Here is a 21,877-nt window from a genome sequence, read left to right as displayed (position 1 = left end):
TGTAAATAACATGTTTTATGAGAATCACTGTTTTCCAGAACAACAGAAACTTAATGGGCAGAACGACATTTTTGCAAATCTCTTTAATGCCTCGCTTACGAGAATACAGCTAGACTCTCAAGCCTTTTGTGCTGAGACTGGTTACTCAGCCTCTAGAAGATTCCGCCGTGCCTTGGCGGGAAGAGAGTGGAAAAGGGAAATCCTGCCTTTTGCTGCGAAAATGGTTTGAACCCGGGAGACCTCTGGAAGGGTCCTGGGAACCCCTGGGGACTCTCAGACCACACCTTAACAACTGCTGACCGGAAGTTTTTCTGTGATTCTGAACTAGAACTCTTCCTTCTCTTGCAGGTTCTTGCTCCCAGTGGCCCAAGCTGGCGGCTTCTATTCTCCCTGCTCAGGTGAGTCCACTCCCCTTCCGCACCCCCAAGCCACTGCTTAGAGGTTTAAATTTGGGCTTCTGGGTCCCATTAATAAGAAGCCATCTGAGGGGCGCCTGGTTGGCTCAGTCGGTTAAGCAGCTGACTTCTCTCAGGTCACGATCTTGTGGTCTGTGGGTTCGAGCCCCGCGTCGGGCTCCGCTCTGACAGCTCAGAGCCTGGAGCCTCCTTGGGATTCTGTGTCTCCCTCCCTCTGCCCCTCCCCTGCTCACACCCTGTCTCTGTCTCTCTCAAAAATTAACAAACATTAAAAAAAAATAAAAATAAAGAAAAAGAAAGAAGAAGAAGCCGTTTGAACTTTGGAATTGCCTAAACTGGGGGCTTCAGAAGGAGGGACTAGCAAGTTCCTGTGAGCCTCTGTCCCTTAAAGTGTTTAAAAGGGCATGAATTTTAAAACTGGTTGGTGTACCTCTCCAAGGAGTGTCCCTACTTAGAGTAAAGGGACAAAGTGTGAGCATAGCGGAGGTTCAGGGGCTGCACAGAAGCAGCTGTCCTGGTGGCTAGTGTGCCCTGCCCTGAGGGGCCACTGTGAGTGAGGAAGGTGATGGAGGGTGGGGTGGAGGAGGCCTGGGGACCCCTGGATGAGGCCCGGCCCCTGTGCCTGGGGCCCCGCAGTGTCACCCGGAATGCCTTCCTCCAACACGGGATGAAGGCAGAGCTGGCTGCTCCCTTGTGTGTGTCTACACGTGTTGCATTTTCTGTAACAGCAGGACACCAGGTGGTTTGGGAAGGAGCCCTCAGTGGTAGCCGTTGCCCCTGCACATTTGGTCGCTGGCCTTGGATTATCAGAAGTGGCTTACTTACCATCCTTCTGTCTGTCCGTCTGTCCACACACAGATGCACGCACACGCCCACGCACGCAGTTTTCTTCTGCACCCTTTATGGATAAGTTACATGCATCGTGGCCCTTGGCCCTCCCCAAACGTCAGTGTGTGTTTCCTAAAAATAGAGAGATTCACTTGGTCGAGAGTAGTTCAGTGATCAGTCCAGAACTTAATATGGATTCCTTACTAACACCCCCTCCGTCTGAGGTCCACTCTAGGGTTGGGTCCTGCCCCCAGTTGTCCAGACGTCTCTGGATCCTCTTTGTTCCCACAGCCTCTGTCGCCTGTGTGTGTGTGTGTGTGTGTGTGTGTGTGTGTGTTGGTGCACTTTGAAGGCTGCGGCCTGAGAGCCTGTGTCTTAAAATGTTCTTCAGTAGAGGAGCATTTTGACAGCAGCCAGGGTATCTATCGCTGGAGGAGGGCGCGATGCCCACGATGGGTTTCCTTGTTACCAGGTATAAGTACATCAGTGCTTTGATGGTGAAATTTCAGAACTACTCGCGGGAGAGAGAAGAGGGGGAATCAAGGAAAGTCAGCCTGAAAAGACTAAGTTCCTTCTTGTGTGGGACTCAGGAGACTTGGCCGAGGAGGTGCTAATGAAGTCCTGATGCCAGAGGACATTGTGATGTGAAAATAACAATGAAGGGGCATCATCTACATTCCAGCGCAGGAGAAAGGAGGGTGGTACCTGGGTTGGTCTTAAGGGAAGACCTTCCCTCGTTTGGCTGTTTTTGTCCCTCCTGGTTCCTTGGCCCCCCCTGAAGCCGGGCGATGAGTCCCTTGTGTTAGTAGCCTCTGGCCCACCGAGGGGCAAAAGCTGCCTGGACCCCCACCTCGGATTAACCCGTGTCCCTTACTGTGCTTTTCAGCACCATGGGGAAATAGCTCCTGCCAGGAATGAACACTGTCCAAGATTTTTTGGATCAGGTGTATAGAGCTTCCAGCCTAGAGGGTGTGGACTCCAGAGTAATTTCCTTATGGCTCATTTCGATGAGTGAAGTTATGTGGATTTTATGGAATACGAGACTGTACAGACATTTGTGATACAGGCTCATGATTTTAAGCATACTTCATTTTGTCAAAAATGGCATTCTTTAGTTTCGAAATTGATAGATGTGTTCAGACAACACAGAAATATATAAAGTAGAGCATACATCTCCCCTATAATCTCGCTCCCCGAAGGCAGCCCGTGTCAATAGACTTTAGTCTGAATCTGCGTGTGCACTTTTTAAGAAAACAAAACAAAAATGGGATTATTCCCTTCATACTGTTTTCCCGGTAGCTTTTTTTTTTCTTACCAGTACATCGTAGATGTCTTTCCCTTGTTAGTATTTCGGTAGTGTCTACTTTTTTAAACGATGAACCGGATTTCCTTGTGTACCTCCACGATTATTTAATCCCTACGAAAGGACACTTCGGGGCTTGTCAGCGTTTGGCTCTAAGTAACAAAATGCTTGTATGTAAACAAGTATATACATACTTATGTAACTATCTCTTGGGGATAAATTCCTAGGAATGGAATTGCTGGATAAAAGAGTACTCACACTCAAAATTTTGGAGATATTGCTAGATGGCCCCTCAGATAGGTTGTGCCCAGTTAGGATTCTGTCAGTGACTCAGGAGTGAGCCTGTAGCCGGCACCAACAGCGACTAATCTCAGTCTATTGTTTCTGATTTTAATGTGAAAACTTTTATTGTTTTCATATTTATTTATTTGGTTTTTAAAAAAATTTTTTTTAACGTTTACTTATTTTTGAGACAGGGAGAGACAGAGCATGAACGGGGGAGGGTCAGAGAGAGAGGGAGACACAGAATCTGAAACGGGCTCCAGGCTCTGAGCTGTCAGCACAGAGCCCGACGCAGGGCTCGAACTCACGGACCGCGAGATCGTGACCTGAGCCGAAGTCGGACGTGTAACCGACCGAGCCACGCTGGCGCCCCTGAAAATCCATTTTAAATCTCTCTTAACATGGGTAACAATTACACCCCAGGTAAAGGGGCCGTCAGGAATCTGTACAACATGTCTGTTGTTAAAAAAAAGTGTAAATGAAGCTCATTTGCTTTGGTTCTTCTGTTTTCTCTTGTGCAAGGACAGTTATTCTCACATAGATTTATCTGTAACGAATACATTGCTTGAAATCTGTGAATGTCTTAATAGCATCAGAACTGAGGAAGTGACACACTGGTTTAACTACTGACTTGTTGCATAATTTTAGAGAGATGGTTTTACCATTTGGTCCCCTCATTTTCCCATTGATGAAATTAGGACTCACCTAACTAAGTCTTTGTAAAGGCTTAGCAGCCAGTCTCCTGAACAAGTCAGGAGACTTGTTCTGGAGGAGAAATCAATTATCATTAGGGGCTGTAGGAGAAAAGTTCGGGCTGAGCTCCAAACTCGAGTCCTTACAAAGATGAAAGGGATTTTCCGGAATAGCTGGTACCATACTGGTCTAGAGATGGCCTTCAGAATCCTGGTAGGAAGTTTTAACTCCTTAGGTGTTTTCTTATCAGAAAGTTGTGAAGCTGGAACGTCTTGTTCCTCTTCTCTGCTCTCAGCTTTACCTTCAACTTCAGACCTTTCTTTTTTTTTAATATGTTAATTTCGAGGGAGAGAGAACACTGGCAAGCTTTCAGGGAAGGGGCAGAGAGAGAGAGAGGGAGAGACTCCCAAGCAGGCTCCTCTCTGTCAGTCCAGAGCCCGATGCAGCGCTCGATCTCACCGACGGTGAGATCATGACCTGAGCCCAAATCAAGAGTGCGACTCTTACCCCGCTGAGCCACCCAGGTGCCCCTTCCTTGCACCTTTTTGGAATCAACAAAGTATTGGCAGGGGTAGCTAGGCTTCCTTTCATTCCTATCCTTTGTTGCTTTCTGGCTTTTTTGGGCCAACTTTGTGAGGCCGATGAAGTTCAAGAGGTTCTAGTTGACCTCCAGAGAGGCCACAGTTTATCTCCGTTGACTTACAGTGTTCTCAGACCAGTAAACTTCCTATCGTCCTGCCCGGATTTCTGCAGAGACCTCATACTCGCTTAGATGTCTCTACGTAGGGGAACAGCCCTGGGGTAGATGCCGTTTGCTTGCTTCCAACAGCAGTGTGCCACCTGTTGCCAGGATCAGGATGTCAAGATCTGTGATGGTGCCTTATCCTCAACTCAGGCACCTGGACATTGGGGAACGCACTGGCCTACATGTGAAACGTTTGGGTGACTTCCCATCTCTTCCTTAACTTCACGTTTTGCTGCTTATACTCATGGCATAACACCGACATTTTCCAGATTATGTTGCAAAACAGTCTACTTCCTATCACACGATCAGCCAGATTTATAGAAAGTCTTAGCCGCCTCAGTCAAGTGGGCTTAAAATCTGAAGAGCTCGTGGGAGGGAGACCGTGGGCTCTCTTGTTCCATTCGTGCTGGAGATGATTTGCTTCTGTAAACACTTGTTGGGTAATTTCTGCTAATGGAACACTCTGTCAGGAACCAAGGGAAACAAGATGATTAAAATATGGTCCCTCCCGGGATGCCTGGGTGTCTCAGTCTGTTGAGTACCTAGCTCTTGATTTTGGCTCAGGTCACGATCTCACGATTGGTGAGTTTGAGCCCTGCACTGGGCTCTGCGCTGACCACGTGGAGCCTGCTCGAGCTTCTCTCTGTCTGTCAAATGCATAAATAAACTTAAAAGTTTAAAATATGGAATACGGTCCTTCCCTTCAAGAGCTTATAATCTAACCGGAAAGAACGAATTGTATACAAATAGCTGTAATATGGGGTTTGATTGCTGTAACCATCGAACACGAGGGGGGCGCTAGTGAGCTAGGCCGACCATGCATCGCTGCACCCCCAGGTTGGCTGGCAGGTCGCAGGCACTTCATACACACGTGTGAATGGACGAATGAATACATTTAGACGCGTACATTTCGGTGTGGTTTATTCATAGCAAAAAAGATGTGTGGAAAGAGATGATTTGATGGATTTGTGTTTGGTCGCATGAGTACGAGAATTTGGCGAGGTCACCAAGGGTATAGGGCTGGCTGAGCGAGACCCATCATGGAGGCACCCTTTCTTTCTCTTCTTCCTTCCTTCATTTTCTTTTTCTTTCTTTCTTTTCTTTCTTTCTTTCTTTCTTTCTTTCTTTCTTTCTTTCTTTCTTTCTTTCTTTTCTTTCTCTTCTTCCTTCCTTCCTTTTTTCTTTCTTTCTTCCTTCCCTTTTTCTTTCTTTCTTTCTTTCTCTTCTTCCTTCATTTTTTCTTTCTTTCCATCTTTCTTTCTTTCTCTTCTTCCTTCATTTTTTCTTTCTTTCCGTCTTTCTTTCCGTCTTTCTTTCTCTTCTTCCTTCCTTCATTTTTTTCTTTCTTTATTTCCTTCTTTCCTTCTTTCTCTTCTTTCTTTCTTTTCTTCTTTCTCTTCTTCCTTCCTTTTTTCTCTTTCTTTCTTTCTTTCTTTCCTTCTTTCTCTTCTTTCTCTTCTTTCTCTTCTTCCTCCCTTCCTTTTTTCTTTCTTTCTTTCTTTCTTTCTTTCTTTCCTTCTTTTTCTTTCTTTCTTTCTTTCTTTCTTTCTTTCTTTCTTTCTTTCTTTTCTTCTTTCTCTTCTTCTTTCTTTCTTTCTTTCCTTCCTTCCTTCCTTCCTTCCTTTTTTCTTTTTCTCTTTCTTTCTTTCTTTCTTTCTTTCTTTCTTTCTTTTCTTCCTTTGTTCTTTCTTTCCTTCTTTTTCTTTCTTTCTTTCTTTCTCTTCTTCCTTCCTTTCTTTTTTCTTTCTTTCTTTCTTTCCTTCTCTTCTTCCTTCCTTCATTGTTTCTTTTTGTTTCTTTCTTTTCTTTCTTTCTTTCTTTCTTTCTTTCTTTCCTTCTCTTCTTCCTTCCTTCATTGTTTCTTTTTCTTTCTTCTTTCTTTCTTTCTTTCTTTCTTTCTTTCTTTCTTTCCTTCTCTTCTTCCTTCCTTCATTGTTTCTTTTTGTTTCTTTCTTTCTTTTCTTTCTTTCTTTCTTTCTTTCTTTCTTTCTTTCTTTCTTTCCTTCTCTTCTTCCTTCCTTGTTTCTTTTTCTTTCTTTCTTTCTTTCTTTCTTTCTTTCTTTCTTTCTTTCTTTCTTTCTTTCTCTTCTTCCCTCCTTTTTTCTTTCTTTCTTTCTTTCTTTCTTTCTTTGTCTTTTTTTTCTTCTTTCTTTCTTTCTTGACTCTCTAGTCATTTTGTTTTGTTTTTTTCAAACCTGTCATTTATTATTGTTGGGGTTGTTTTTCTCAATTCACAAGGTAAGATGCACTTTTCTTGATAACGAGGGGTGTCTTTTCCTTCTCTTTTTCCAATTTCTTCTCTTACCGTTGGGTTCTGTCTCGTTGAACAAAGGACAGTGTGCTTTATGTCTGTTATATTACAAATAATTTTTCCCAAAATGTGGCCCTGATCAGTGTAATCACACAGATGGGCTTGATGATGGAATGTGGCAGACACTTTGTCTCATCTGCAAATATTTGCGGGCCATTTTCTCTTCTTCTCAATAATTATTCTAGTCCATTATTGCAGCTTTATTTGCTTACTGTTGCTACTGTGTGATAGATAATACTTTAGTACTTCAGCTATCTCATTTATCTCCCAATAGTTCTTTGAAGTAGGTGTTACTATATTAGTTTTCAGAGAGAGAGAGAGAGAGAGAGAGAGAGAGAGAGAGAGAGAGAGAAAGCAGGGGAGGGGCAGAGAGAGAGAGAGAGAGAGAGAGGGAGAGAGAGAATCCCAAGCAGGCTCCACACTGTCAGCACAGAGCCTGATGCAGGGTTCGAACTCATGAACAGTGAGATCATGACCTGAGCTGAAGTTGGACACTTAACCGACTGAGCCACCCAGGTGCCCCCAATATCCACATTTTAAGGATAAGGAAGCCGAGGCCCAGGGACGTAAATGATGTGTTCAGGGTCACCCAGCTAAGCAGTTATGGAGCCGGGAGGAGCTGGGCTCTCAGACCTCCTTCTTTGGCAGGGTCCCAAGGGCAGGTGGCTTCTGGAGAAGGCTAACTCATCCATTTTGGCCCCACCACCCGCTTGAAGTAGCCAGCCTCACAAAACACACTTGCCCCTGAGTGTCGCAAAAGCTGGAACCTTGTTCCTGGTTGGTTGAACCTTCACCTGAAGTGGCTTCTTGGGTCTGTATGACCTCTGGAAGGTGAATGAGACTGATATCAAAGTCAGTATATCGGGAATCACCATTACCAAATGTTCGCAGCGCAGTAAGTCTTCTCGAGAGCTGCTATTCGGAAAACATTTGCAGTCCCACAGTAGAAAGATACAATTCTGAGTATTCCCTTACTGAAAGGCTGCTAGCTTCCTTCAGGAACCTGAATGCCAGCAGGGCTCATTCACAAAACACGTTGTAGCTTTGTAAGTTACATCTCAGCAGGGTTTGTTTTCTTTCCTTTGTTTGTTTTCATGAAACATTTCTCGGGAGGAAATATCAGGGGAAGATTTCATAAAGGCAGCATTCAATGAGGAACAATGGATAGTGTTAAGACTTTGATTCTGAAGTGAAATAACTGTTTTTCCTGGAGAGAAGCAGTTCTGTGTTAATTAGCTGTGTGTCTGATAGCAGAGATGACGTCATCACATTGTGGGTGTCATTCCAAACTCAGTCCTTGTGCCTCACGTTTCTGCGATCGGGGGGGGGGGGGGGTGTAGGATCTTAGGTCATTTGGTCCCCTTCACACCTGGAGACACGATTGACATAAAGTAATGGCAGCCCTCCCTTCTGTAAGGTTGTTTATTTAGAGAAGAGTCTACAGGTGCAGTGAAACGCACTAAGTTTTTCTATTGAATTGCCTAGCAAATGTGAACACATTTCTAAGATCGGATTCTTTGATTCTCTCTTTTAATTTTTTTAATGTTTATTTCATTTTTGAGAAAATGAAGAGAGAGAGAGAGAGAGAGAGACAGAGCATGAGCGGGGAGGGGCAGAGAGAGAGGGAGACACAGAATCTGAAGCAGGCTCCAGGCTCCGAGCTGTCAGCACAGAGCCTGACGTGGGGCTTGAACCATGAACTGTGAGATCATCACCTGAGCCAGGGTGGGACGCTTAACCAACTGAGCCACCCGGGGCGCCACCCCACTCTCGCTTTTGTTGTTGTTGTTGTTGTTATTTAGTTTTGAGAGAGGGAGCACGGGCAAGAGAGAGAACAGGGGAGGGGCAGAGAGAGAGAGAGAGAACCCCAAGCAGGGATTCTGACGAGGGACTTGATCCCACAAACTGACATCATGACCTGAGCCGAAATCAAGAGTCAAGACGCTTAACTGACTGAGCCACCTAGGCACCTGCTTTGATTCTCTCTTCTCCTCAATATAGTGATAGTGCTACCCAGCAGTTGTGAGCACTTTTCTCTTCTAAGGCTTGTTGTGAGTCCTTGGGAGGTGTGTTTTTCTTAAATGCAAACAGCTCCGGTGACCATCTTCCCTGCCCTGGGCGCTCCGAGGACAGAGACGTTCAGGGGACTTGTACGTAGGTGCTGGGCATGTAGCTCTGGCCTGAGGGAGAGGATTCTAGTTCCCGGCTCTCAGGCTGAGCCCGTGCCAGCTTCCACGTATTTGCACAGAAACATCCGGCAAACGGGCTTCATGAAAATAGTCTAGGTTAGTGACAACAATGGGAAAGAACCTTTATTTGGAATTTGGGCAATGACAGGGTTTGCCCTTCAGGTGTCAGATTATTAGCTTAATGAAACCTGGGGCAATTTAGTTTTGTGTGTCTCCGTTTTATCTTGGCAAAAAGGACATAATAATCTCTTACAGGATATTCAGCGGAATTCAGTGAGGCAACGCTTGTACAAGTGATCCAGCCATTTTATTTCTCTCTCTCCCGATTTTATCTGAAAAATAAACTGAACTCTGTTTGTAAGACACTGTCATTTATTCTCCTGTCTCGGCTTTGTCCTGTCCCTGCTGTAAAAACCCATGGTAGAATCTCTTTTTTTTATAAATATACCGAGAGAAGAAGTGGATGCTAAGCTAAGACTGGGCGTTAAGGAGTATTAAAATCAAGGGGGTAATTTTTTGACTCTTTTATGATCTTTTCTAGTTCATCGTGATTGGATTTTTATTCTTTCCAGGATAAAGATCCAGGATAAAAGATGGGCCCATCTTTTGCAAGCGTTGCCCCTGATGCTTACCCCCTTCCAGCCGGCTTTGGTTGCCTGCCTTTCCCCCCGCCCCCGGGGGGTGGACCTGGCTTGGCCTAAAGGCCTTTGTTGTTTTCAGCAGTGTTTTTCACTTTTGCTACCCATCGAGTCACCTGGGTGATTTTAAAAATACCAGTACCCGATCCCTAAAACTGATATTTAGGAACTGAAATGCAACTAGATATCCAATGTGTGTGTGTGTGTGTGTGTGTGTGTGTGTGTGTGTGTGTATATATATATATATAAAAAGTTTATTTATTTTGGTAGAGAGTGGACACAAGTGGAAGAGGGCGAGACAGAGAGAGAGAGAGAGAGAGGGAGAGAATCCCAAGCAGGCTCCCCACTGTCAGTACTGAGCCGAATGCGGGGCTCGAACCCACCGAGCCACCCAGGCGCCCCTGACATCTGTATTTTTTAAAACTGATTCTGATAGGCAGGGAAGGCTAGAAACTCTGCGTTAGTGTGAGGGAGACTGGGAAGGGCCATATATTTGTCGTTACTAAAATGGCATCCTCACCGGCAGCCATGTCTGTTTAGGTGAGGAACAGAGTGGCAGTGAGTACTTTCGAAATCAGTGGCTCAGTCCCCTCTTGATTCCACCCGCCCTTTCCTGTTTAGGCTGGAAGGGTTCGGTTGGTTCCTGTGTGTTCAGACAAGGTCAGGAACCTGGAGGCATCCAGGGAGGGGGCCACTGCGGGGGGGGCCTACCCGAGGTGCCACCTGCAAATACGTTTTGGCGGCCTTTGCCATTCCTTTGTCTGTTGCTTGGCAGTTTATTATGTCGGAATTATTCCTCGGTGTGATCTGCCTGCCGAACCATACTATTTTTAGGCGCTAACCCACACAATAGGTTTATAAAAAGGCTATTGAACCTTTTGAGGCTGCTGGATTTGGTCTGACAAGGGCTGAGTTGCAGGTGGGGCCTCCCGCCTCCCAGTTCAGGCATGCAGGGTTTTTTTGTTTGTTTGTTTCTTCGTTATAAAGGGTGCGAAGCCTAAAAATACAGAGGTTTGGTGGTCTGTCAGGTGATGCGGGGTCTGCCCAGCCCTCCTCCGGTGTCCCCGCTCTCCAGACACGTCACTTCGCAGGTGTTATTAGGTGGCTAATTTTTATTTCTTTCCCTTTTCCTTTTCCTTGTAAAACCTGCGACAACACGCGTACTTTGTAGCGCTGGGGGAAGAAATGAACGCGTGAAGCGTGTTCTTGAATCTCTGCTCTCTGTCTAAAAAGATGTGTTTTCCTCCATTGAGGGGATCCCCTGACCCGGGTCTGCTTGCTCGTCAAATGGATTAGACACACAAAACCAGTACTAAATGTTATTTTGTTTATTTATTTTACATTTATTTTTTAATTTGTTAATGTTTAGTTATTTTTGAGAGAGACAGAGACAGAGCCTGAGCAGGGGAGGGGCAGAGAGAGAGAGAGAGAGGGAGACACAGAATCCAAAGCAGGCTCCAGGCTCTGAGCTGTCAGCACAGAACCCAACATGGGGCTCAGACCCCGGACCTCAAGATCATGACCTGAGCCAAAGTTGGATGCTTCACCAACTGAGCCACCCAGGCGCTCCTAAGTGTTATTTTAAACTCATTTTTAAAATGGCCATTGGAGGGACACCTGGGTGGCTGGGTCGGTTAAGTATCCGACTCTTGGTTTTGGCTCAGGTCATGATCTCATGGCTCTTGAGTTTGAGCCCCATGTCAGGCTCTGTGTTGACAGCATAAGCCTGCTTGGGATTCTCTCTCTCTCTCTCTCTCTCTCTCTCTCTCTCTCTCTTACTCTGCCCCTCCCCTGCTTGCTCTCTCTCTCTCTCTCTCTCAAAATAAATAAATAAACTTAAAAAAAAATAAACAGGCCATTGCAACTTGCTGCGTTCTGATCCGTTGTCAGAAATATGCAATCAGTCCATTAGGAGGCAGAAACATGAGGTTACTCGTAGTTGCAATGGAAAAATAATCTCTCACTGTAAAATAATATGATGCCCTTAAAGTGTCCACATAATAGATTGGATATTATTTATGATTCTTTTCCTTTATTGAATCTCCCACCATTAAAATGCCATAATAGGCAGGGTATCAGGCTCACTGCCGTATAGCTTTGACTTTTTAAGTACATGTCTTCACAAAGATCATACCCAAACTAAATCATAACTAGGCACTTAGCCAAGAAAAGATGTTCTTTGGCCGTGCTTAGTGAGGGGATAGCCTCTGAGCTATCTTTGATGACTTTTATGGTTAATACTGATGGTTTTTACCGCCGCCTTTCTGCTGGTGTTACAAATTTATGACTCTCCTTCCTGTTGGGATCTGTGTCACTCTATAGGACAGGCCTGGCCCGTCTTGTCAAGGGGAACATTTTGGTTTTCCCAAGTACATTTGGACCATTTTCCCCGTTTCTTCTCATCAGTATCTCTCTAGGGTCCCATACCCTCCAAGCTTCCTTGGGGATTGATCTAGGGATCTCACCTGTGCCCATGCCATGGTTATCCTCTCTGCACCTCTGAGAGGGACTGGAGCAGTGGGGACTCCCCAGGTGATTGGCTCTCTGGCCTCCCCTTCACCTCTGGCCCAGAAGGGGTGTAGTAATTTCCAAACCTGCTTATCAAGAGCCACCAGAGGCCTTTGCCAAACTATCCGTTCCCAGGCCCACCCTGCACGCTGCCCTGTGTCCCCTTCTCTCCTGCCCCTGGACTTTGAGTCACAGGTTAAGGTGGAGGCTAGTAAATGGAATTTTCATCAAGATCATTCTGATACAGTTGTCTGTATGGCTCCTTGGAAGTTTGGGGACCACCCGTGTAGCCCAAAACCTCATGGTATAGATAAGATATTCGAAGCCCAGCAATGATGATGAACTTGCCCAGGGTCGCACCAGAAGACGTGCCAGTGAAAGACAGAAGACAGTATCCTCTTACTTTTGTGTTGTGAATGCAGAGGTGGCAGAAATGACCAGGAAGTTAAATGGCTCCATTTATCCTGGACACACGTTAGTTTTCCGTTTCTTATTATCTGAGTCTCTGTGTGTTGTGTCTCTGTGACAGAGGAGCATAGGATGAGTTGGCGATCTATGTACTCACCCAGCCCAGGACCAAACTCAGATATACAGGAGCAGGAGATCCAGTTGGAATTCTCGTATAGCGAAAGAATTGCTAAGTGTTACTGTTTTTGCCATTGTTTCGGTCTCATGTTTGTGTTGAGTGGATGTTACGATTCGCTTTGCCTGTTGATAATAATATAAGCAAGCTTCATTCGACGAAGCAGGTATGTAACAGGGGCTATTCAGAGTCTGGCCAGGAAAGGCCTAAGACATACAGTCCTTATTCTGATCACATGGAGACAGACGCATATTTGCAAATCCATTTAAAATTGGCAAAGCTGACTTCTTGAAATTTATCTGAAACCTTACTCTCTTTGACCGGATAGATAATTATTTGGAGTTGGGAAGATAATCTGTGAGGGTAAGAGGTCATTCATGGCATTTACCACGAAGGTCCAGGAATTCATTTTATCTCCCTGACTTTATCTTACTGACAGCGGAGGTTGTGGTCTATCTCCCAGGGAACTGGTACATAAGGGAATGACTTTTTATACATGTGAACCAATGTATGTAATGCCACAATGTGTTTATCCGATGTGTGGTAGGTACGTAATAAATACGTGACGAAGAAAGCTTAGTGCCTTAAAAAAAAAAAAAAAAGCTTCTTTTACATCACGGTTCTGGCTCAGGATCCTGCAGTGTTTCTGTTTAGGTTTTTCCGCTCTCATAAATATCTGCACTCTAAAATCCAGTACCCTCGGTGGGATGATTTACATTCTTATATGTAAACTGTTCATTTGGGTAATTTTCCCAGTAATGGTTCCTTTCATGATTCTGTCCCCTTTGAGAAATGATGTCCACTTAGCAGCTTCCATTTCTCATTGATTTTAGAACTTATCACCAACACAGCCTGGGTCTGAAGCCTGCTGTGGGAGAGGCTTTGCACCAAGATGACTGGCCTCATCTGTGAGCCTCCTGAAGGCTGGAGGCCTCGCCCTGCCCCGGGCCCCCCTCCAGCTCAGTGCCGCCCCTCCTGCCCACATCTGCCAGATGCACAGGCAGTAGAAAGCTGGAGGTTCTTCCTGTGGACCACGTCGGCCAATAAGCAGTGACTTACTTTTCACGGGCGCTAAACCGTCCCTGGAAAACCTTCCTGTTTCTGAGGAATTACGCCCTTTTAAGGGGAGCTGTGGGTACTCACTAGCCCGATAGGCAGACCGTCTGAAAACGAAGACTGAATCACATTGTGTATTTCCAGGGGTTTTATTAAAGACCGCTGGGCTACAAGATCAACGGGGAATAGCGGTGTCTTCCAAGTGTGATTGTTTAGTTATAAGTTACTGACGACCAGATTACTGATGTCTTATTAACGGCTTGGTTTGGGGATGTGATTTGGGGTCCAAGGTGGCCGAGTAACTGTATCCCAACAGTCTGGTGGGCAGGCACGCGGGATTGCTGGCCTAAGTGAAGTCAGCAGCATCACAAAGAGAACTCTTTTTTATGAGCTCAAATGGAGTTTCTTTGCTGGCAGCACGGGGGTAATTCTGTTCTGGGCTAATTCTTTTATTTATTTATTATTTTTTGATATGAAATTTATTGTCAAATTGGTTTCCATACAGCACCCAGTGCTCATCCCAACAGGTGCCCTCAACGCCCATCACCCACCGTCCCCTCCCTCCCACCCCCTATCAACCCTCAGTTTGTTCTCAGTTTTTAAGAGTCTTTTATGTTTTGGCTCCCTCCCTCTCTAACCTTTTTTTTTTTTTCTTCCCCCTCCCCCATGGTCTTCTGTTAAGTTTCTCGGGATCCTAAGAGTGAAAACATATGGTATCTGTCTTTCTCTGTATGACTTATTTCACTTAGCGTAACACTCTCCAGTTCTATCCACGTTGCTACAAAAGGCCATGTTTCATTCTTCCTCATTGCCACGTAGTATTTCATTGTGTATGTAAACGACAATTTCTTTATCCATTCATCAGTTGATGGACGTTTAGGCTCTTTCCATTATTTGGCTATTGTTGAAAGTGCTGCTATAAACATTGGGGTACAAGTGTCTGGGCTAATTCTTCTGTGGGCCCTGAAAGGCCAGCCGTATTCCGTGTGAAATAGAGACAAGGGAGTCGACGGGGATTAAAAGTGACGAACGAATTAGGGGGAACCAACGGGAAGGAAATGTGTTTCTAAGCGGATTTGCTGACAGGTAGGTATCACCCTCCCTGTATCACGGAACTTTTATTCCCCTGATAAACAGATGCAGTCAACTTATATCTGCATCCAGATATCTGCAGTCAACTTATATCTGCATCCAGATATCTTATATCTGCAAGCCAGCCTCCTCTCAGAAAACCATCACAGCTCACTCCCAACCAGAGAGCAACCTCCTGATTTCAAGTAATAGACACAGACCTTCACATCCCGATAAACTGAAGGGCATTCATATTTGTATCCAACGGCTTCTTTACTTTGTGGGGGAATCCCTGTCAAAAGTAACGTGTATTCCATCTATAATATTTGGATAGAAAGAAGGAAGTAGAATCACCCCACATACCAAAAGCTGAAGATAAAAACCAAGAACATCATCTTTTTTCTATGAATAAGTGTGTCTGTATATCCATGTGTGGTTGTATTCTGTAGTTGTGAACATCCTGTGTGTGTATCTGGGTGTGCTTTCATTAAAGCATTCTGACATTGCACATCTCATCATTTCACTGTCTTTCTAAAAATAGTGTTTTTAAAGCCAGGACATTTAATGTCTTTATTTTACTGGAGCCCACGTGGTTCTTTTCAAGAACACAGACCTGGGCGAAGGGGGTTGCCCGTGTGGTCCCCAGCTTTGGTGCCCTTGGCTGGGGAGCCAAAAACGTCCCATGCCTCTTAGATCGAACCAGAGCTGATTGAGTTTATGTCATTATTTGCCCCTATTGAAAGTGTCCCCGTCTGTCTGAAGATGTGGAAGAAAGCGTTTATTAGATGAGACGCTGTTGCGTTGTGATAGAGCTCTGCGTAATGAAAATTGACTCAGCCTGGCTGAGTTCTGTCCCGATCCCTGCTTTTCCATTGGCAGGCAGGAGGGAGGGACGCTCAGCTCCAGCTCCGACAGGCGGGTGCAGAGGGCTGATGTCTGAGGTTGCTTGGGTAAATTCAGACACTCCCTTACTTTACATACTTGAGATCACCCACCCACCAGTGGGATGAGGACTGTAAAGTGTGAAATTAACACATCAAGCGAATTTATATCATGGTAGCCTTGGGCTGGTTTTTGCAAATTAAATTTCGCAGAAATTAGCCTCAGCCCTGCCAAGGCAGCATTTATTTAGTACTGGTGAAGGCAAACTGTTTCTGTGACATTTCCAACCCTGAGAGATAAGAGTTTACTTTTACACCCAGACAGTGGGTCTTGCTCAGTAAATTATTGTCTGTTGGGTTAATAAAAAAGAAAAAAAAAACAACAACATCAAAAACCTACTGTTGATCATAAGTGATGACCCTCAATAAAACATTATACACAGTGTAGAAGTCTGAAGAAAACATACAGGAGTATGTGAGATAGTGCATCAGCCCGCAGAAATGCCAGCCAACTCTTCCAAAAGACTTTTCTGGGTGATATTCATTATTTGACATTCAGAAAAAAAAAAAACAGTTTTTTAAAATATTTTTTAACACTTTTATATTTATTTTTGAGAGGCAGAGAGACAGAGCATGAGCAGGGTGAGGGGCAGAGAGAGAGAGGGAGACACAGAATCTGAAGCAGGCTCCAGGCTCTGAGCCATCAGCACAGAGCCCGATGTGGGGCTCGGACCCACAGACCGTGAAATCATGACCTGAGCTGAAGTCGGACGCTTAACCGACTGAGCCACTCAGGCGCCCCCCAAAAAACAATTTTTTTTAATGTTTGTTTTTGAGAGAGAGAGAGACAGTACAAGCTGGGGAGGGACAGAGAGGGAGGGAGACACAGAATGAGAAGCAGGCTCCAGGCTCTGAGCTGTCAGCACAGAGCGCGACACGGGGCTCGAACCCACGAACCGCGAGGTCATAACCTGAGCCGAAGTCAGACGCTTATCCCACTGAGCCACCCAGGCGCCCGTGTTATTTGGCATTCAGAAGAAGAAACAATCTTTTTTTTCGCTGCACTGAGATCAGATCTGTGTCTCCAACCCATCACCACATTAACCAAGCTAACCTGAGTATGTGACGAGAGTGCCCACTTAGTAATTAAATACAATCATGGGGACCCCCTCTCAGTCTGCATGTTATCTGCCTCGAGGTAGGCAGAGATCAGGATGTCCTGAGAGAGTGTTCCCTGTCGCATGGCTGTCGTTTCTCCCCCTCTGGATGCCAGAATTTGCTTTGGGAGTCATCTTTTCCCCGTGCCCCAAATGCCTGACCAAAACCCCCTTTTCAAATTCTGTTTTGCCATTAGTTAGGAGACGGCTCTTACAGGCCTTGGCGCGTCTCGCTCTGTAAAGTTTCAATCTCGGAGGGTGATCTTTCCTTCTTCCTCAGCTCCCCGGGGAAGTTTTCATTGTACAAGATGAAGGCCCGTGGCAACTGACTTTCCAGGGAGGGTTCTGTTTGAACGATGTCGTTTGGACTTGTCACTTTTTCCAGTAAGGCCGTTCCTTTGTTTTGGCTTGCTCTACGTAACCAGCCTTGCTTTGTGGATGTGGATGTAATCATTTATATAAAAGTATCCCACCTAAATGTTTTACATGTACGACTTACCCCTTGACCGTCATGTAACAGTGTCTTAACAGGGTGTTTGGCCCGCCGACGCGATTCAGCTCTGGGCCGGCGGGCAATATTGCTGGAGACGAAAACGTTCTCAGGGATGATCGGGGAGTCCATAGTGCCTTGGAATTTGGCTTAACAAGAAAGAGCTGAGCGGTAGGGAGTGGAAAGACTGGTTGAAGTCACCCTTTGGCGGGACCTCGTGTTCTGCGGGGCTGGGAGAGAAAACAGCACGCGTGTGAAGACACGAGGAGAATCTTGTAGCCCCTGGACCAGAATCAGACACCGGCTCCTGCTCCCTGTGTCTTCCGGTACCTTCCAGCTACCTCAGCTCTTCAAGCCCCTGTGTCCCATTCAATGGGGATCCTGAGAACTACATCCTAGGGTGCCTTATGTAAAATAGAAGGCTCCACCCGTGGAGCAGGCATTCAGTATGTTAGGTCCTCCCATTCATCCTGGCTGTGGGAGATCTGAAGGTCCACAAACATTTCCACGATCCCCTACCGTGGATTTGACAGGCACCTGCTATGCCAGCCTCCTCCCACCCTCTGTCCCATCATTTTATTGAACTGCCCACTTCAGTATTTTTTTTAATGTCCATTTATTTACTTTGAGAGAGCCGGGGAGAGGGAGAGAGAGAGAGAGAGAGCACAAAGAGGGGAGGGAGAGAGGAAGAGGGAGAGAGAGAGAATCCCAAGCGGGCTCCTTGCTGTCAGCTCAAGCCCGATGTGGGGCTGGATCGCACAAACCTCCAGATCACGGCCTGAGCTGAACTCCAGACCCAGATGCTTAACCGACTGAGGCCCCCAGGCGCCCCTTCAGTATTTGTTAATCGTTTGCTGATGGAGCCTGGGGGGAAATTTACCTTGTTTGGGTGTAGGATTTTCTCTCCTGGCTTGACTGCTGCCCCAGAGCTGTGAGAAGTGTTGGCTTGTGTCCCCGAAGGCCTTCCCAGTTCCCTCTATCCCATATTCAAGGAGATTTTGGTATCTGGGTCAAAACATTGAGTGAAATGAACCTTTTTTTTTTTTTTTTTTTTTTTTTTTTAAGAGTAGTGTGACCACTTTTAAGCATCTTATCAGTTTTTTGCAGACTTAATGTGATCCGGGTATTCATTAACCTGGAACCCTTCAGTTTGTCTTTTAAGTGTTTGTGGAAGAGAGGATAACAGCCTAGTTTTACAAAGCAAAAGTTCAAAGTTCCTCAAGTGCCCTTGGAAACAGCTCCTGAGGTCTCCTGACTTTATCTTGTTTCGGTGTCTGTTGTTAGTTTTTCCTGGACTGCAGACTTACGCGTCTGATGAATCCACACCTGAGTGAAGTTCATGTGCCCCACTGACAGCTGCTCGGGGCCAGAGATTCGATAGCCAGCGGCGTCTGCCGTGTGAGAGCACATTTGCAGAATGGATTCTCATTTGGTCTGTCCAACTTCACGGGGGCCTCCCTGCCTGGTCTGGTCCCTGAAGGGGAGAGAAGAAAAGTTTGGGAGTTCAGCCTTTCCTTTAAAAACATAAAGGAGCTTAATCATTTGGGTCACCTTGCTTAAGCAACAGCAATATCACCAGCACCACCACCAAAAGAGCCCGGGGCCCCAACAGATGGCCTAGATGTTGGGGTTTGGGGGGGGGCCCAGGGCTGCCAGCAAAACCCCGACGACAGAGGCTCGGTCGAGTTCACTTTATTCCTCCGCTAGTTTTTAGAACAGGCGGGGATAGCAGCTTCAGTTAGATACACGTCTGCACATTGAACTCTTGAACAGCTCAGTGGATCCTGGATTCCTGAGGCCGATATTTCAGACTGTGGGCACTCTTGCTATCTTTGGCTGTAATGTCATCTCCGAGGAATCCCGTGTTAGCTGGTCAGGGGCTATCACCGAGCTTAGGTGATCCTTCAACTGTGGACCGTCTTCTGGGTTAACTCTGGCTTGTCTTTACTTCAGAATGCCATTCCAGGACCTCGTAGCAGCATCGAGTTGCTAGGGAAGCAACTTTTTTAGCGAACACCCTCGTGATGAATGGATTCCCCCCCCCCCCCCCGCCCCGCCCCACGCTTTTCTATAAGGGCGAATTCCCAGTATGGTTTTGTTTAGAAATGTGTTTTTGCGCTTTCTAGGACTCACAATGCAGAGTCCGGTCTCTCCTGCTGTTCTGTCCTTTTCATCCGTTCGTTTATTTGGGATTTCCAAAGACTGAGTGGGCTCCCCGGTTCTTTTTTGAATCTGCTGATTTTCTGTGAAGCTGATGTCATAGTCTAGACCTTTATCCTTACATATGCAAATTATTAGATTACATTTAGCAGCTGGGGGCTCTGTCAGAGGGGGTTGACAAAGGTGGAGTACTTGTGACTGTCTGCCTTGCCCTGGCCTCGGTGAGAGCCTGCACATGGCAGAACAGTCGGTGGCCTTTGGGTAGAGTGCGTCTTCAGGAGTCCTGATGTGTAGACCTGCCCTTGCTCGCCCGCCTGGAGGCGTTCCAGGTCATGGTGGGTTCGGCTGCCCCAGGGGAGCCCTGGCCACCGTGGACCCGAATTACCTGCTTTCCTCCACACATACCTGCTTCCCCAGTCCGGCCTGAATGACCTGGGAGGCGAATCATTGAGTCCCAAACACTCCTCTGTCTTGATTTTGGGTACGGGGCTTACAAAACAGCGAGATAAATATGTCTCACGGGGTGATTTCATTTGTTTGATGTGAGCATGGCCTGTTTTCCCAGCAGTGCTGAGATCAGCCACGTGACGGAGAGCCTAGAAGGTTTGCAGACGTTTGCCTCGTATCTGATTCTAAAGTAGAAGCCTCTGCCAGCGTGGGCTCATTAGTGTACGTGAATGTGTAAACTCAGTTCTAGCTTAACTTACTTGCTTTTATTTTATTGAGAGGTGTGTAGAACCTCTCAGACACGCATTGTTGGGAATTCTTTCCGTATTGCTGTTTTTATTTATTTGTTTTAAGTTTAAGTTAAGGTTAAGTTGTTTACGTTATTTTGAGAGAGAGAGAGGAAAAAAAACGCAAGTGGGGGAGGGGCAGAGAGAGAGAGAGAGAGGGAAAGAGAGAGGCTCCATGCTGTCAGAGCACGAAGGGCTCAATCTCAGGAACCAAGAGATCCTGAGCTGAGCCTCAATGAAGGTTTGGACCCTTAACCATCAGAGCCACCCAGGCGCCCCCTCATTGTTATTTTAATAAAAACGATTGAACCTTTTTTTAGCCCGTTTGATAAAATTAAGCTGACAAATACCCTGGAATGCCTGGGAACAATATCCAGCTCGCCTGAGGACAGCTGCAAGGCCAGGGGGCGCCCACAACAAACAGGGGCGGGATGCAGATTGCATTTCTAGAAAGAAAACATCCCCATGTGTGTCCTAGTCAAGCTGTGTGCACAAGACACCAGTAGTGTCCTCCAGTTAACGTGTGTGATTGTCGTCGTCCTCCATGAGACCAGTGTCCTCGCAAAAGCCAACTGAAGACAAACCAGCAGGGTATTTTGAGAAAGAAAAAGGAGACTATTTTTAGGGAAGCCTTGTGGAACGAGTTTTCCTGTGGAAGGGTTGAGCATTTGGGAGGTTGGATTAAAGTAAGTTTCTTAAAAATAGAACCTTAAGTGTAAATATTTATTTCCTAATATAATATTATTATTTTAGGGCAGCCGCGTCCCCAGCTCTTTTCCTGAGCCAGCCCCTGACGTCTGGGTTGGGGACATCTTTGTCCTGTTCCCGAAGTCCCAGACAGTTCTTGCCACTGATGTGCCCTGTCTCGTATCCAACTCACAGATCTTTCCTACTTTTTCCCTCTCGTCTCGTTTCCTCTCGCCGTGCCATTTAAATAATTTTAGCACTTGTTAACATAGATCTCTCAGAGGCACAGGCAAGGAGATCAAGATGGAAGAGAGAGAGTCAGAGTGTGAGCAGGGGAGGGGCAGAGAGAGAGGGAGACACAGAATGCGAAGCAGGCTCCGGGCCCTGGGCTGTCAGCACAGAGCCTGATGTGGGGCTCGAACCCATGAACCAGGAGATCATGACCTGAGCTGAAGTCGGGTGCTGAACCGAGCCACCCAGGTGCTCCAAAATGCGTTTTACAGTAGAAGAGGATTTAGTCTTCTATTTTATAGGTGGGGGGAAATGTTCATTAGATATCCAGAGGGGGGAGAGAATACAGCCGACCCTTGAACAACGCAGGTTTGAACTGCATAGGTCTACTTATATGTGGAATTATCACAATATATACAGCACTGTAAATAAAGTGTTTTCTCTCCCTTATGATTTTCTTTATAACGGTTTCTTTTGTCTAGCTTATTTTCTTGTGAGAATACAGAATAGAAGATATGTAGCATACAGAATATGTATTAATCGACTGTTGATGTTCTCGGCTAGACTCCTCATCAACAGTAGGCCATTAGCAGTTCGGTTTCTGGGGGAGGGAAAAGTTACAATGTAGATTTTCGACCGTGCTGGGGTCAGTGCCGTAAACCCCGGTGTCGCCCAGGGGTCGGCTATACAAATAGAGTAGGTGAGGGAGTAGTTCCTCTGTCGAAATCCGGGTGGGCTGCTTCTCTCGGTGTCTGGCCGGGACAGGGGCCCGCGCGGTAGTGTCAGTCTGTGTGCTGTGGAATACAGGAACCTGCTCTCATCCCGTGGGTCCTGTCTCCTCCCTTCTTCATTCTCCCCTTTTCTGCCCTAACACCGTATCTGCCATGGTAATCCGTTCGTTTATGCATGCTCTT

The 21,877-nt window shown here is 46.1% G+C and overlaps 1 protein-coding gene across 7 annotated transcripts in view; it reads left to right on the top strand.

The window, feature by feature from the left end:
• Positions 1-21,877, top strand: part of SIPA1L2 (signal induced proliferation associated 1 like 2) — a 222,509-nt gene that overhangs the window by 50,475 nt on the left and 150,157 nt on the right. For 6 of the 7 annotated variants that reach the window (XM_019419003.2, XM_019419006.2, XM_019419005.2 and 3 more), the window contains exon 2: positions 349-398. The exons of the other annotated variant lie outside the window; for it this stretch is intronic. The gene's annotated coding sequence lies outside the window, so the exon portion shown is untranslated. The remainder of the gene's footprint in view (positions 1-348; positions 399-21,877) is intronic. 7 annotated transcript variants of the gene reach the window in all.

This window comes from Panthera pardus, unplaced genomic scaffold (genome assembly GCF_024362965.1).
Source record: "Panthera pardus isolate Hobbes unplaced genomic scaffold, ASM2436296v1 HiC_scaffold_22, whole genome shotgun sequence".
In the NCBI taxonomy this organism is placed as follows: domain Eukaryota; kingdom Metazoa; phylum Chordata; class Mammalia; order Carnivora; family Felidae; genus Panthera; species Panthera pardus.
Note: the sequence above shows the minus strand (reverse complement) of the source record. Positions and strands in the feature narration are given on the sequence as shown.